Genomic DNA, 16,187 nt, shown 5'->3' with positions numbered 1-16,187 from the left:
GTACCTGCACACACACACTGTATACACATACTGTACCTGCTCACACACACTGTATACACATACTGTACCTGCACACACACACTGTATACACATACTGTACCTGCTCACACACACACACACACACACACACACACACACACACACACACACACACACACACACACACACACACACACACTGTATACACATACTGTACCTGCACACACACACTGTATACACATACTGTACCTGCTCACACACACACACACACACACACACACACACACACACACACACACACACACACACACACACACACACACACACACACACACACACACACACTGTATACACATACTGTACCTGCTCACACACACTGTATACACATACTGTACCTGCTCACACACACTGTATACACATACTGTACCTGCACACACACACTGTATACACATGCTGTACCTGCACACACACACTGTATACACATATTGTACCTGCTCACACACACACACACACACACACACACACACACACACACACACACACACACACCACACACACACACACACACACACACACACACACACACACACTGTATACACATACTGTACCTGCTCACACACACTGTATACACATACTGTACCTGCTCACACACACTGTATACACATACTGTACCTGCACACACACACTGTATACACATACTGTACCTGCTCACACACACACACACACACACACACACACACACACACACACACACACACACACACACACACACACACACACACACACACACACACACACACACACACACACACACACTGTATACACATACTGTACCTGCACACAAACACACACTGTATACACATACTGTACCTGCTCACACACACACACACACACACACACACACACACACACACACTGTATACACATACTGTACCTGCTCACACACACTGTATACACATACTGTACCTGCTCACACACACTGTATACACATACTGTACCTGCTCACACACACTGTATACACATACTGTACCTGCTCACACACACTGTATACACATACTGTACCTGCACACACACACTGTATACACATACTGTACCTGCACACACACACACTGTATACACATACTGTACCTGCTCACACACACTGTATACACATATTGTACCTGCTCACACACACACACACACACACACACACACACACACACACACACACACACACACACACACACACACACACACACACACACACACACACACTGTATACACATACTGTACCTGCTCACACACACTGTATACACATACTGTACCTGCTCACACACACTGTATACACATACTGTACCTGCACACACACACTGTATACACATACTGTACCTGCTCACACACACACACACACACACACACACACACACACACACACACACACACACACACACACACACACACACACACACACACACACACACACACTGTATACACATACTGTACCTGCACACACACACTGTATACACATACTGTACCTGCACACACACACTGTATACACATACTGTACCTGCTCACACACACACACACACACACACACACACACACACACACACACACACACACACACACACACACACACACACACACACACACACACACACACACACACACACACACACACACTGTATACACATACTGTACCTGCTCACACACACACACACACACACACACACACACACACACACACACACACACACACACACACACACACACACACACACACACACACACACACACACACACACACACACACACTGTATACACATACTGTACCTGCACACACACACTGTATACACATACTGTACCTGCTCACACACACTGTATACACATACTGTACCTGCTCACACACACTGTATACACATACTGTACCTGCACACACACACTGTATACACATACTGTACCTGCTCACACACACACACACACACACACACACACACTGTATACACATACTGTACCTGCTCACACACACTGTATACACATACTGTACCTGCACACACACACTGTATACACATACTGTACCTGCACACACACACTGTATACACATACTGTACCTGCTCACACACACTGTATACACATACTGTACCTGCTCACACACACACACACACACACACACACACACACACACACACACACACACACACACACACACACACACACACACACACACATACTGTACCTGCTCACACACACTGTATACACATACTGTACCTGCTCACACACACTGTATACACATACTGTACCTGCACACACACACTGTATACACATACTGTACCTGCTCACACACACTGTATACACATACTGTACCTGCACACACACACTGTATACACATACTGTACCTGCTCACACACACTGTATACACATACTGTACCTGCACACACACACTGTATACACATACTGTACCTGCTCACACACACTGTATACACATACTGTACCTGCACACACACACTGTATACACATACTGTACCTGCTCACACACACTGTATACACATACTGTACCTGCTCACACACACTGTATACACATACTGTACCTGCACACACACACTGTATACACATACTGTACCTGCACACACACACTGTATACACATACTGTACCTGCTCACACACACTGTATACACATACTGTACCTGCTCACACACACTGTATACACATACTGTACCTGCTCACACACACACTGTATACACATACTGTACCTGCACACACACACACTGTATACACATACTGTACCTGCACACACACACTGTATACACATACTGTACCTGCTCACACACACTGTATACACATACTGTACCTGCACACACACACTGTATACACATACTGTACCTGCTCACACACACACACACACACACACACACACACACACACACACACACACACACACACACACACACACACACAGTATACACATACTGTACCTGCACACACACACACACACACACACACACACACACACACACACACACACACACACACACACACACACACACACACACACACACACACACACACTGTATACACATACTGTACCTGCACACACACACTGTATACACATACTGTACCTGCTCACACACACTGTATACACATACTGTACCTGCTCACACACACTGTATACACATACTGTACCTGCTCACACACACCCACACACACACACACACACACACACACACACTGTATACACATACTGTACCTGCACACACACACTGTATACACATACTGTACCTGCTCACACACACTGTATACACATACTGTACACGCGCACACACACACATACTGTATACACGTACTGTACATGCTCACACACACACAAACATACTATACAAGCTCAAATGCTCACACACACACACAAATACTGTATACGCATACGCATACACACACACACACACTGTACATACAGTACACACACACATATACACACAGGCACATACAACACAAACATGATCATACACACCTACACACACATATGTAGACAGCTTACCTCCGCGGCGACTGGGAGGGACGCGGCCGGTCGCGGGGGCATGTTGGGATCGGGCGCGAGTGCGCGCGCCTGCCCGTGTTCCGGAGAGGGGGGTGTGCGGGTGCCCGGCGCCGAGCGCGTCGGCAGGGACTCCCGGCGGCTCCTGCAGAGGGGGCCGCCATCTTTTCCTTGCTCGCGCATGCGCAGTGAGTCCCTGCAGCCGGCGGCCAATTCAGAGCTTTGCGCATGCGCAGGTGAGGTGCGTGCGAGGCGGCCAATGGCCGGAATTCACCCCACGCGGTGGCGGATGACGACGTCGGTCCGGACGGAATCCCTGTCGTAGTCTGCGGAACCCGGGGTGGGAGCCCCGGGACAGGTATCATTCTACAAGTGCACCAACACTGTACAGCAACGCAAGGAGCACGCCTAAAGGGCGGGGGTGTCACTGGGGGACACTTACGTGGTAGAGTGGCCAAGGGCCCTGTATGGTACAGTTGGACACGGTGTGGGGGTAAACGGTGGTGGGGAAGGATAATACTTTCAACGAGAGCCAGTATTGTTGTGATCCATATAGAGTATAAGTATATATATATGTGCTTGTGTTCAGTAAAGACCGTTCTGTTTATACCAGTGAGGGTTATTGGGTTGTGTCCTGAGAGGGACTCCTCCCGCTCCGTCGGGATCCCTCCCAGGTGGAGGCGCTGCACCACGAGATATTGTGATATACATGTACCCCAGGCTCTCCATGCAGAGGCTTAGGCTCCTGAGGGCCACACAGGTAAATAAGCACCAGTAGCGTCTGTATTCACAGGGAATACACGTTACATATACACATATACACAAACACACACACAGATATACACACACTCATGTGCACATATAAACCCACATACAGATATTCACACACATACAGGCGTATACAGCACATATATAAACAAATACACACATGTTCACACACCCTGCACACATATAGCTATATACATATACATGTGATCCTGACTCCTGTCCCCACTACTCACCTTCTTGTCTCCTTGGACGTTCAGTCTCCGGGGGTCACACAGCCCCCAGATGGTGCATCAGATCCATGGTGCTGTGTGGGGGGAGAGGGGACAGCTCTCTGATTCCTGGTCCTTCCCAGCCATGGGGGAGGCTAAGAATGAAGCCACAGCCTGCACCCCCAGTACCACATCACAGCCAGAGGGGGGACCGGCTCTGCCAGCGCAGGCTCTGCAAGAGAAGGCTCTGCCAGCGCACGCTCTGCCAGCGCAGGGTCTGCAAGAGAAGGCTCTGCCAGCGCAGGCTCTGCAAGAGAAGGCTCTGCCAGCGCAGGGTCTGCAAGAGAAGGCTCTGCCAGCGCAGGCTCTGCAAGAGAAGGCTCTGCCAGCAAAGGCTCTGCAAGAGAAGGCTCTGCCAGCAAAGGCTCTCTCTTAGGCTACCCTGCTATTGACAGTCTCCTAGTGATGCTCTGTCTGGAGGTGTCTTTCCTTGATGCTCTGCTAGTGATGCTCTGCTAGTGATGCTCTGCTAGTGATGCTCTGCTAGTGATGCTCTGCTATTGATGCTCTGCTATTGATGCTCTGTCTGGAGCCTGTGCTCAGTGCTGTAAGGTGCAGGAAGATGCAGTAATGGTGCTCAGTGCAGTAAGATGCAGCACACACAGCCTGTGCTCGGTGCAGTAAGATGCAGCACACACCGCGTGATGTCACTCAGTGGGTTGGGCTATTGCAGCCTAAATATATTTTAACCCATTCCCTGCTGGAGAACTGCATGCAGAATTGCAAATTACTGTCCTCACACCGCTCTGCCCCCCTCACACCGCTCTGCCCCCCTCACACCGCTCTGCCCTCCTCACACCGCTCTGCCCCCCTCACACCGCTCTGCCCTCCTCACACCGCTCTGCCCCCCTCACACCGCTCTGCCCCCCTCACACCGCTCTGCCCCCCTCACACCGCTCTGCCCCCCTCACACCGCTCTGCCCTCCTCACACCGCTCTGCCCCCCTCACACCGCTCTGCCCCCCTCACACCGCTCTGCCCCCCTCACACCGCTCTGCCCTCCTCACACCGCTCTGCCCTCCTCACACCGCTCTGCCCCCCTCTCCCCGCTCTGCCCTCCTCACACCGCTCTGCCCCCCTCACACCGCTCTGCCCCCCTCACACCGCTCTGCCCCCCTCACACCGCTCTGCCCCCCTCACACCGCTCTGCCCCCCTCACACCGCTCTGCCCCGCTCACACCGCTCTGCCCTCCTCACACCGCTCTGCCCCGCTCAGACTGCTCTGCCCTCCTCACACCGCTCTGCCCCCCTCACACCGCTCTGCCCTCCTCACACCGCTCTGCCCTCCTCACACCGCTCTGCCCCCTCACACCGCTGTGCCCCCCTCACACCGCTGTGCCCCCTCACACCGCTCTGCCCCCCTCACACCGCTCTGCCCCCCTCACACCGCTCTGCCCCCCTCACACCGCTCTGCCTCCTCACACCGCTCTGCCCTCCTCTCACAGCTCTGCCCCCCTCACACCGCTCTGCCCCCCTCACACCGCTCTGCCCCCCTCACACCGCTCTGTCCCCCTCACACCGCTCTGCCCCCCTCACACCGCTCTGCCCCCCTCACACCGCTCTGCCCTCCTCACACCGCTCTGCCCTCCTCTCCCCGCTCTGCCCTCCTCACACAGCTCTGCCCCCCTCACACCGCTCTGCCCTCCTCTCACCGCTCTGCCCCCCTCACACCGCTCTGCCCCCCTCACACCGCTCTGCCCTCCTCTCCCCGCTCTGCCCCCCTCACACCGCTCTGCCCCCCTCACACCGCTCTGCCCTCCTCACACCGCTCTGCCCCCCTCACACCGCTCTGCCCTCCTCACACCGCTCTGCCCTGCTCACACCGCTCTGCCCTCCTCACACCGCTCTGCCCCCCTCACACCGCTCTGCCCTCCTCACACCGCTCTGCCCCCCTCACACCGCTCTGCCCTCCTCACACCGCTCTGCCCCCCTCACACCGCTCTGCCCTCCTCACACCGCTCTGCCCCCCTCACACCGCTCTGCCCTCCTCACACCGCTCTGCCCCCCTCACACCGCTCTGCCCTCCTCACACCGCTCTGCCCTCCTCACACCGCTCTGCCCTCCTCACACCGCTCTGCCCCCCTCACACCGCTCTGCCCTCCTCACACCGCTCTGCCCTCCTCACACCGCTCTGCCCTCCTCACACCGCTCTGCCCCCTCACACCGCTCTGCCCCCTCACACCGCTCTGCCCTCCTCACACCGCTCTGCCCCCCTCACACCGCTCTGCCCTCCTCACACCGCTCTGCCCTCCTCACACCGCTCTGCCCTCCTCACACCGCTCTGCCCCCCTCACACCGCTCTGCCCCCCTCACACCGCTCTGCCCTCCTCACACCGCTCTGCCTCCTCACACCGCTCTGCCTCCTCACACCGCTCTGCCCCCCTCACACCGCTCTGCCCCCCTCACACCGCTCTGCCCCCCTCACACCGCTCTGCCCCCCTCACACCGCTCTGCCCTCCTCACACCGCTCTGCCCCCTCACACCGCTCTGCCCCCTCACACCGCTCTGCCCCCCTCACACCGCTCTGCCCTCCTCACACCGCTCTGCCCCCCTCACACCGCTCTGCCCCCCTCACACCGCTCTGCCCCCCTCACACCGCTCTGCCCTCCTCACACCGCTCTGTCCCCCTCACACCGCTCTGCCCTCCTCACACCGCTCTGCCCCCTCACACCGCTCTGCCCCCCTCACACCGCTCTGCCCTCCTCACACCGCTCTGCCCTCCTCACACCGCTCTGCCCTCCTCACACCGCTCTGCCCTCCTCACACCGCTCTGCCCTCCTCACACCGCTCTGCCTTCCTCACACCGCTCTGCCCCCCTCACACCGCTCTGCCCCCCTCACACCGCTCTGCCCCCCTCACACCGCTCTGCCCTCCTCACACCGCTCTGCCCTCCTCACACCGCTCTGCCCTCCTCACACCGCTCTGCCCCCTCACACCGCTCTGCCCCCCTCACACCGCTCTGCCCCCCTCACACCGCTCTGCCCCCCTCACACCGCTCTGCCCTCCTCACACCGCTCTGCCCTCCTCACACCGCTCTGCCCCCCTCACACCGCTCTGCCCCCCTCACACCGCTCTGCCCCCCTCACACCGCTCTGCCCTCCTCACACCGCTCTGCCCTCCTCACACCGCTCTGCCCTCCTCTCCCCGCTCTGCCCTCCTCACACCGCTCTGCCCTCCTCACACCGCTCTGCCCCCCTCACACCGCTCTGCCCCCCTCACACCGCTCTGCCCCCCTCACACCGCTCTGCCCCCTCACACCGCTCTGCCCCCTCACACCGCTCTGCCCCCCTCACACCGCTCTGCCCCCCTCACACCGCTCTGCCCCCCTCACACCGCTCTGCCCCCCTCACACCGCTCTGCCCCCCTCACACCGCTCTGCCCCCTCACACCGCTCTGCCCTCCTCACACCGCTCTGCCCTCCTCACACCGCTCTGCCCCCCTCACACCGCTCTGCCCCCCTCACACCGCTCTGCCCTCCTCACACCGCTCTGCCCTCCTCACACCGCTCTGCCCTCCTCACACCGCTCTGCCCTCCTCACACAGCTCTGCCCCCTCACACCGCTCTGCCCCCCTCACACCGCTCTGCCCTCCTCACACCGCTCTGCCCCCCTCACACCGCTCTGCCCCCCTCACACCGCTCTGCCCCCCTCACACCGCTCTGCCCTCCTCACACCGCTCTGCCTCCCTCACACCGCTCTGCCCTCCTCACACCGCTCTGCCATCCTCACACCGCTCTGCCCCCCTCACACCGCTCTGCCCTCCTCACACCGCTCTGCCCTCCTCACACCGCTCTGCCCTCCTCACACCGCTCTGCCCCCTCACACCGCTCTGCCCCCCTCACACCGCTATGCCCTCCTCTCCCCGCTCTGCCCTCCTCACACCGCTCTGCCCCCCTCACACCGCTCTGCCCTCCTCACACCGCTCTGCCATCCTCACACCGCTCTGCCCTCCTCACACCGCTCTGCCCTCCTCACACCGCTCTGCCCCCCTCACACCGCTCTGCCCTCCTCACACCGCTCTGCCCTCCTCTCCCCGCTCTGCCCTCCTCACACCGCTCTGCCCTCCTCACACCGCTCTGCCCCCCTCACACCGCTCTGCCCTCCTCTCCCCGCTCTGCCCCCCTCACACCGCTCTGCCCTCCTCACACCGCTCTGCCCCCCTCACACCGCTCTGCCCTCCTCACACCGCTCTGCCCCCCTCACACCGCTCTGCCCCCTTCACACCGCTCTGCCCTCCTCACACCGCTCTGCCTCCCTCACACCGCTCTGCCCTCCTCACACCGCTCTGCCCCCCTCACACCGCTCTGCCCTCCTCACACCGCTCTGCCCCCTCACACCGCTCTGCCCCCCTCACACCGCTCTGCCCCCCTCACACCGCTCTGCCCTCCTCTCCCCGCTCTGCCCTCCTCACACCGCTCTGCCCCCCTCACACCGCTCTGCCCCCCTCACACCGCTCTGCCCCCTCACACCGCTCTGCCCTCCTCACACCGCTCTGCCCCCCTCACACCGCTCTGCCCTCCTCACACCGCTCTGCCCTCCTCTCCCCGCTCTGCCCCCCTCACACCGCTCTGCCCCCCTCACACCGCTCTGCCCCCCTCACACCGCTCTGCCCTCCTCACACCGCTCTGCCCTCCTCACACCGCTCTGCCCCCCTCACACCGCTCTGCCCCCCTCACACCGCTCTGCCCTCCTCACACCGCTCTGCCCCCCTCACACCGCTCTGCCCTCCTCACACCGCTCTGCCCTCCTCACACCGCTCTGCCCTCCTCACACCGCTCTGCCCTCCTCACACCGCTCTGCCCTCCTCTCCCCGCTCTGCCCTCCTCACACCGCTCTGCCCCCCTCACACCGCTCTGCCCCCCTCACACCGCTCTGCCCTCCTCACACCGCTCTGCCCCCCTCACACCGCTCTGCCCCCTTCACACCGCTCTGCCCTCCTCACACCGCTCTGCCCCCCTCACACCGCTCTGCCCCCCTCACACCGCTCTGCCCTCCTCACACCGCTCTGCCCTCCTCACACCGCTCTGCCCTCCTCACACCGCTCTGCCCTCCTCACACCGCTCTGCCCTCCTCACACCGCTCTGCCCTCCTCACACCGCTCTGCCTCCCTCACACCGCTCTGCCCTCCTCACACCGCTCTGCCATCCTCACACCGCTCTGCCCTCCTCACACCGCTCTGCCCTCCTCACACAGCTCTGCCCCCTCACACCGCTCTGCCCCCCTCACACCGCTCTGCCCTCCTCACACCGCTCTGCCCCCCTCACACCGCTCTGCCCCCCTCACACCGCTCTGCCCCCCTCACACCGCTCTGCCCTCCTCACACCGCTCTGCCTCCCTCACACCGCTCTGCCCTCCTCACACCGCTCTGCCATCCTCACACCGCTCTGCCCCCCTCACACCGCTCTGCCCTCCTCACACCGCTCTGCCCTCCTCACACCGCTCTGCCCTCCTCACACCGCTCTGCCCCCTCACACCGCTCTGCCCCCCTCACACCGCTATGCCCTCCTCTCCCCGCTCTGCCCTCCTCACACCGCTCTGCCCCCCTCACACCGCTCTGCCCTCCTCACACCGCTCTGCCATCCTCACACCGCTCTGCCCTCCTCACACCGCTCTGCCCTCCTCACACCGCTCTGCCCCCCTCACACCGCTCTGCCCTCCTCACACCGCTCTGCCCTCCTCTCCCCGCTCTGCCCTCCTCACACCGCTCTGCCCTCCTCACACCGCTCTGCCCCCCTCACACCGCTCTGCCCTCCTCTCCCCGCTCTGCCCCCCTCACACCGCTCTGCCCTCCTCACACCGCTCTGCCCCCCTCACACCGCTCTGCCCTCCTCACACCGCTCTGCCCCCCTCACACCGCTCTGCCCCCTTCACACCGCTCTGCCCTCCTCACACCGCTCTGCCTCCCTCACACCGCTCTGCCCTCCTCACACCGCTCTGCCCCCCTCACACCGCTCTGCCCCTCCTCACACCGCTCTGCCCCCTCACACCGCTCTGCCCCCCCTCACACCGCTCTGCCCCTCCTCACACCGCTCTGCCCTCCTCACACCGCTCTGCCCTCCTCACACCGCTCTGCCCCCCTCACACCGCTCTGCCCTCCCTCACACCGCTCTGCCCTCCTCACACCGCTCTGCCTCCTCACACCGCTCTGCCCCCTCACACCGCTCTGCCCTCCTCACACCGCTCTGCCCTCCTCACCCCGCTCTGCCCCCTCACACCGCTCTGCCCTCCCTCACACCGCTCTGCCCCCCTCACACCGCTCTGCCCTCCTCACACCGCTCTGCCCTCCTCACACCGCTCTGCCCCCCTCACACCGCTCTGCCCCCCTCACACCGCTCTGCCCTCCTCACACCGCTCTGCCCCCCTCACACCGCTCTGCCCTCCTCACACCGCTCTGCCCTCCTCACACCGCTCTGCCCTCCTCACACCGCTCTGCCCTCCTCACACCGCTCTGCCCTCCTCACACCGCTCTGCCCTCCTCACACCGCTCTGCCCCCCTCACACCCCGCTCTGCCCCCCTCACACCGCTCTGCCCTCCTCACACCGCTCTGCCCCCCTCACACCGCTCTGCCCCCCTCACACCGCTCTGCCCTCCTCACACCGCTCTGCCCCCCTCACACCGCTCTGCCCCCCTCACACCGCTCTGCCCTCCTCACACCGCTCTGCCCTCCTCACACCGCTCTGCCCTCCTCACACCGCTCTGCCCTCCTCACACCGCTCTGCCCTCCTCACACCGCTCTGCCCTCCTCACACCGCTCTGCCCTCCTCACACCGCTCTGCCCCCTCACACCGCTCTGCCCCCCTCACACCGCTCTGCCCCCCTCACACCGCTCTGCCCTCCTCACACCGCTCTGCCCTCCTCACACCGCTCTGCCCTCCTCACACCGCTCTGCCCCCTCACACCGCTCTGCCCTCCTCACACCGCTCTGCCCTCCTCACACCGCTCTGCCCTCCTCACACCGCTCTGCCCCCTCACACCGCTCTGCCCTCCTCACACCGCTCTGCCCCCCTCACACCGCTCTGCCCCCTCACACCGCTCTGCCCCCCTCACACCGCTCTGCCCTCCTCACACCGCTCTGCCCCCTCACACCGCTCTGCCCCCCTCACACAGCTCTGCCCCCTCACACCGCTCTGCCCCCCTCACACCGCTCTGCCCTCCTCTCACCGCTCTGCCCCCCTCACACCGCTCTGCCCCCCTCACACCGCTCTGCCCCCCCTCACACCGCTCTGCCCCTCCCTCACACCGCTCTGCCCCCTCACACCGCTCTGCCCTCCTCACACCGCTCTGCCCCCTCACACCGCTCTGCCCTCCTCACACCGCTCTGCCCTCCTCACACCGCTCTGCCCCCCTCACACCGCTCTGCCCTCCTCACACCGCTCTGCCCTCCTCACACCGCTCTGCCCTCCTCACACCGCTCTGCCCCCCTCACACCGCTCTGCCCCCCTCACACGCTCTGCCCTCCTCACACCGCTCTGCCCCCCTCACACCGCTCTGCCCCCTCACACCGCTCTGCCCCCTCACACCGCTCTGCCCTCCTCACACCGCTCTGCCCCCTCACACCGCTCTGCCCCCCTCACACCGCTCTGCCCTCCTCACACCGCTCTGCCCTCCTCACACCGCTCTGCCCCCCTCACACCGCTCTGCCCTCCTCACCCCGCTCTGCCCTCCTCTCCCCGCTCTGCCCTCCTCACACCGCTCTGCCCCCCTCACACCGCTCTGCCCTCCTCACACCGCTCTGCCCCCCTCACACCGCTCTGCCCCCCTCACACGCTCTGCCCTCCTCACACCGCTCTGCCCTCCTCACACCGCTCTGCCCTCCTCACACCGCTCTGCCCTCCTCACACCGCTCTGCCCCCCTCACACCGCTCTGCCCTCCTCACACCGCTCTGCCCTCCTCACACCGCTCTGCCTCCCTCACACCGCTCTGCCCCCCTCACACCGCTCTGCCCTCCTCACACCGCTCTGCCCTCCTCACACCGCTCTGCCCCTCTCACACCGCTCTGCCCCCTCACACCGCTCTGCCCTCCTCACACCGCTCTGCCCCCCTCACACCGCTCTGCCCCCCTCACACCGCTCTGCCCTCCTCACACCGCTCTGCCCCTCCCCTCTCACACCGCTCTGCCCTCCTCACACCGCTCTGCCCCCCTCACACGCTCTGCCCTCCTCACACCGCTCTGCCCCCTCACACCGCTCTGCCCCCCTCACACCGCTCTGCCCCCCTCACACCGCTCTGCCCTCCTCACACCGCTCTGCCCCCCTCACACCGCTCTGCCCCCCTCACACCGCTCTGCCCTCCTCACACCGCTCTGCCCCCCTCACACCGCTCTGCCCCCCTCACACCGCTCTGCCCTCCTCACACCGCTCTGCCCTCCTCACACCGCTCTGCCCTCCTCACACCGCTCTGCCCCCCTCACACCGCTCTGCCCCCTCACACCGCTCTGCCCCCCTCACACCGCTCTGCCCTCCTCTCCCGCTCTGCCCTCCTCACACCGCTCTGCCCCCCTCACACCGCTCTGCCCCCCTCACACCGCTCTGCCCTCCTCACACCGCTCTGCCCTCCCTCACACCGCTCTGCCCCCCTCACACCGCTCTGCCCCCCTCACACCGCTCTGCCCCCTCACACCGCTCTGCCCCCTCACACCGCTCTGCCCCCCTCACACCGCTCTGCCCCCCTCACACCGCTCTGCCCCCTCACACCGCTCTGCCCCCCTCACACCGCTCTGCCCCCTCACACCGCTCTGCCCTCCTCACACCGCTCTGCCCTCCTCACACCGCTCTGCCCTCCTCACACCGCTCTGCCCTCCTCACACCGCTCTGCCCCCCTCACACCGCTCTGCCCCCTCACACCGCTCTGCCCCCCTCACACCGCTCTGCCCCCCTCACACCGCTCTGCCCTCCTCACACCGCTCTGCCCTCCTCTCACCGCTCTGCCCTCCTCACACCGCTCTGCCCTCCTCACACCGCTCTGCCCTCCTCACACCGCTCTGCCCTCCTCACACCGCTCTGCCACCTCACACCGCTCTGCCCCCCCTCACACCGCTCTGCCCTCCTCACACCGCTCTGCCCCCCTCACACCGCTCTGCCCTCCTCACACCAGCTCTGCCCTCCTCACACCGCTCTGCCCTCCTCTCCCCGCTCTGCCCCCTCACACCGCTCTGCCCCCCTCACACCGCTCTGCCCTCCTCACACCGCTCTGCCCTCCTCACACCGCTCTGCCCTCCTCACACCGCTCTGCCCCCCTCACACCGCTCTGCCCCCCTCACACCGCTCTGCCCCCCTCACACCGCTCTGCCCTCCTCACACCGCTCTGCCCCCTCACACCGCTCTGCCCCCCTCACACCGCTCTGCCCCCCTCACACCGCTCTGCCCCCTCACACCGCTCTGCCCCCCTCACACCGCTCTGCCCCCTCACACCGCTCTGCCCCCCTCACACCGCTCTGCCCTCCCTCACACCGCTCTGCCCCCCTCACACCGCTCTGCCCCCCTCACACCGCTCTGCCCCCTCACACAGCTCTGCCCTCCTCACACCGCTCTGCCCCCCTCACACCGCTCTGCCCTCCTCACACCGCTCTGCCCCCCTCACACCGCTCTGCCCCCCTCACACCGCTCTGCCCTCCTCACACCGCTCTGCCCTCTCACACCGCTCTGCCCTCCTCACACCGCTCTGCCCCCCTCACACCGCTCTGCCCCCTCACACCGCTCTGCCCTCCTCACACCGCTCTGCCCCTCCTCACACCGCTCTGCCCCCTCACACCGCTCTGCCCTCCTCTCACCGCTCTGCCCCTCACCGCCCTCACACCGCTCTGCCCCCCTCACACCGCTCTGCCTCCTCACACCGCTCTGCCCTCCTCACACCGCTCTGCCCTCCTCACACCGCTCTGCCCCCCTCACACCGCTCTGCCCCCCCTCACACCGCTCTGCCCCCCTCACACCGCTCTGCCCTCCTCTCACCGCTCTGCCCCCCTCACACCGCTCTGCCCCCTCACACCGCTCTGTCCCCCTCACACCGCTCTGCCCTCCTCTCCCCGCTCTGCCCTCCTCACACCGCTCTGCCCCCCTCACACCGCTCTGCCCTCCTCACACCGCTCTGCCCTCCTCACACCGCTCTGCCCCCCTCACACCGCTCTGCCCCCCTCACACCGCTCTGCCCCCCTCACACCGCTCTGCCCTCCTCACACCGCTCTGCCCCCCTCACACCGCTCTGCCCTCCTCACACCGCTCTGCCCTCCTCACACCGCTCTGCCCTCCTCACACCGCTCTGCCCTCCTCACACCGCTCTGCCCTCCTCACACCGCTCTGCCCTCCTCACACCGCTCTGCCCCCCTCACACCGCTCTGCCCCCCTCACACCGCTCTGCCCCCCTCACACCGCTCTGCCCCCTCACACCGCTCTGCCCTCCTCTCCCCGCTCTGCCCCCTCTCCCCGCTCTGCCCCCCTCACACTGCTCTGCCCTCCTCTCCCCGCTCTGCCCTCCTCACACCGCTCTGCCCCCCTCACACCGCTCTGCCCCCCTCACACCGCTCTGCCCCCCTCACACCGCTCTGCCCCCCTCACACCGCTCTGCCCCCCTCACACCGCTCTGCCATCCTCACACCGCTCTGCCCCCCTCACACCGCTCTGCCCTCCTCACACCGCTCTGCCCTCCTCACACCGCTCTGCCCTCCTCACACCGCTCTGCCCCCCTCACACCGCTCTGCCCCCCTCACACCGCTCTGCCCCCCTCACACCGCTCTGCCTCCTCACACCGCTCTGCCCTCCTCACACCGCTCTGCCCTCCTCACACCGCTCTGCCCCCCTCACACCGCTCTGCCCCCCTCACACCGCTCTGCCCCCCTCACACCGCTCTGCCCTCCTCACACCGCTCTGCCCCCCTCACACCGCTCTGCCCCCTCACACCGCTCTGCCCCCTCACACCGCTCTGCCCTCCTCTCCCCGCTCTGCCCTCCTCACACCGCTCTGCCCCCCTCACACCGCTCTGCCCTCCTCACACCGCTCTGCCCTCCTCACACCGCTCTGCCCCCCTCACACCGCTCTGCCCCCCTCACACCGCTCTGCCCCCCTCACACCGCTCTGCCCTCCTCACACCGCTCTGCCCCCCTCACACCGCTCTGCCCTCCTCACACCGCTCTGCCCTCCTCACACCGCTCTGCCCTCCTCACACCGCTCTGCCCTCCTCACACCGCTCTGCCCTCCTCACACCGCTCTGCCCTCCCTCACACCGCTCTGCCCCCCTCACACCGCTCTGCCCCCCTCACACCGCTCTGCCCCCCTCACACCGCTCTGCCCTCCTCACACCGCTCTGCCCCTCCCACACCGCTCTGCCCCCTCCCTCTCCCCGCTCTGCCCCCCTCACACCGCTCTGCCCCCCTCACACCGCTCTGCCCTCCTCACCCCGCTCTGCCCTCCTCACACCGCTCTGCCCCCCTCACACCGCTCTGCCCCCCTCACACCGCTCTGCCCCCCTCACACCGCTCTGCCCCCCTCACACCGCTCTGCCCCCCTCACACCGCTCTGCCCTCCTCACACCGCTCTGCCCCCCTCACACCGCTCTGCCCTCCTCACACCGCTCTGCCCTCCTCACACCGCTCTGCCCTCCTCACACCGCTCTGCCCCCCTCACACCGCTCTGCCCCCCTCACACCGCTCTGCCCCCCTCACACCGCTCTGC

The 16,187-nt window shown here is 63.8% G+C and overlaps 1 protein-coding gene across 1 annotated transcript in view; it reads right to left on the bottom strand.

The window, feature by feature from the left end:
- The window catches only part of LOC142484010 (fibronectin type III domain-containing protein 4-like), a 134,470-nt gene extending 129,350 nt beyond the window's left edge, over positions 1 to 5,120 (bottom strand). The window contains exon 1 of the mRNA XM_075583970.1: positions 4,489 to 5,120. The gene's annotated coding sequence lies outside the window, so the exon portion shown is untranslated. The remainder of the gene's footprint in view (positions 1 to 4,488) is intronic.
- Positions 5,121 to 16,187: the final 11,067 nt, after the last annotated feature.

This window comes from Ascaphus truei, unplaced genomic scaffold (genome assembly GCF_040206685.1).
Source record: "Ascaphus truei isolate aAscTru1 unplaced genomic scaffold, aAscTru1.hap1 HAP1_SCAFFOLD_418, whole genome shotgun sequence".
Lineage (NCBI taxonomy): Eukaryota > Metazoa > Chordata > Amphibia > Anura > Ascaphidae > Ascaphus > Ascaphus truei.
This window is presented reverse-complemented; position numbering and strand designations above follow the sequence as displayed.